Genomic DNA, 2,073 nt, shown 5'->3' on the forward strand with positions numbered 1-2,073 from the left:
TTTTAGAAATCTTCTCAGGAGCCAAATCCCTCTGTCTACCAGGAGGTGGTGGTATCTATCCATTTATAATTCCAACAAGTTCAAGGAATTCATCTAATGAAAAACTCTCTCCCCAAAGAATCTTTTCCTTTATTAAAAAAAAAAAAAAAAAAAAAAAATCTAAGTGGATATATATAGATGAAGGAGTATATGTGTGTGCCTGCGCACATGCACGTGCTGTGCACATATCCCCAATCTCACACTCATAAGGGAATAAACTTTAAACTGGGATAGAGAATATTAACCAGCTGTCATCCCTTTCCTGGCCTCAGTTCCCTTAGCTGCAAAATAAGAGGATTGGATTTGACAGCCCTAAAGTCCCTTTCAGCTCTAACTACATGATCCTATGCTATCTCTGCTTTACAGAAGTACCATATACAAATAGAATCCAGAGTGATATGCAAACAAAACCAAGAAGTCGCTGAAAAGGATGGAGGCAGGACAAGATTAAGGAGTCAGAAATATTTAAAAGATAGAGGTGAAAGGTACTTTGCAGCTTATATAGCCAACCCTCCCTCACTTTAAAAATGAAGGAATTGGGGTAGTCTGAGGAATGTTCTTTTTAAAGAGTTCTCCTTTTCCAACTTTCCCACAAAAACTAACCCCAACCTCCCACTTCTCCAGCCCTGAAGGAGGCTTTCCCCAATCTCCCCTGGTATTCCTGCTTTTCCCTTTGAGGACTGTCAATATCTAATTATTTATATGTTGTTTCTCCAAAACATCGTTAAGTTCCTAGAGGTTCCCTTTTAACTTATCCTTCTATGCCCATTTCCTCAAACTTAGCACAGCACCAGAAACGCTGTAAGACCTTAATAAATACTTTTGATTGATTTATTGATTAATTGAATATGAACATCTCCATCTTATTCAATAGTTGTCCATTATCATTAAACAATTAGAAGAGGTAGAAGAAACCCAGAAGTATCCTTTTTTTTTAACCTTTAAAGTCTGCATTGGGGGTAGCAGGATGAGGTTCAGAAAGAATTTTGATTTCTAGTTTCTGATTTGAAAAAAGTTATTATCTTTGGATCCGCAGACATTCTCTTCTTTGCGGTCCCATTTCAAAACCTATCATAGCCCAGGGTCTTATCCTCAGAGGCCAAAGTCTTCCTTCAATTAAATTGAATTGGTTTAGGACAAGAGAATCTTGGGATTCTGAAAAAAGATTGCAGAAGATCATCTGACCTGTCTCCACCTCGCCTTCAAACAGATGAACAATTCAGAACGGATAGAGATCTAATCTAAATAAGATGAACAATTCAGAACGGATAGAGATCTAATGTAAATGTTTCCAGTGGCAAAGCTCCTAGACTCTTCCTTTCACTTTGGGCTCCTGACACAGAGGGAGAGGTACAGGTGGGTATTAGAGCACTGAGTCGGCGTTCTGGCTTCAAATCCTTCCCCTGCGCTGATTATCTGGGTAAAGTGCTCATTACTTGGGCAAGTCAGTTTCCTCCCATGTAAATTGCGGGCCGCGGAAGCGGATGAAGAGCGGGTCAGCCTTCTAAAGTCTCTTCCAGTTCCCAGTTTAAGACAACAGCGAGCACGTGTCCGAGCTAAGTGCATTCGCTGTTTGGTGTAGCTCATTCAAATTGTTTTCTGACACTGACGCGTGCGGTTCGCGTTAGTCACTTGCCCCCCCCCCCCCTTAGTTAGTTACTAAATTCACGCACGGAGGGTGTGCTCTGTGTGCCCCCACGCGCGAGGAGGGGGGTGCATAAGGGTGGTCGCTGGCTTCTGTGTGCGCCCGCGCGCCGTGAGAGCTGCATCTGAACCCTTTGTGTGGTGGGGCCGGGGAGGACGGCCGTTCACGTGCCGAGTGCACACTCGGGGTGGACGGAGCGCGGTGGGGGAGGGGGGCAGGGAGTTTGCATCAACCTTAGACATCGGGGGACGAGCGGACCGCACAAGGGCTGAGGACCTGCGGGAGGGGGGAGGGGCGGCCGCGGAGGCGGAGCTGGGGCTGTGGGAGAGCCAGTGAACTAGCTGGGCTTGGGGCCCGTGGGGCTGAGCTGGAGAGAGGGCGGGGGTAGG

The sequence above is a fragment of the Sarcophilus harrisii genome, chromosome 1 (assembly GCF_902635505.1).
Source record: "Sarcophilus harrisii chromosome 1, mSarHar1.11, whole genome shotgun sequence".
NCBI lineage: Eukaryota > Metazoa > Chordata > Mammalia > Dasyuromorphia > Dasyuridae > Sarcophilus > Sarcophilus harrisii.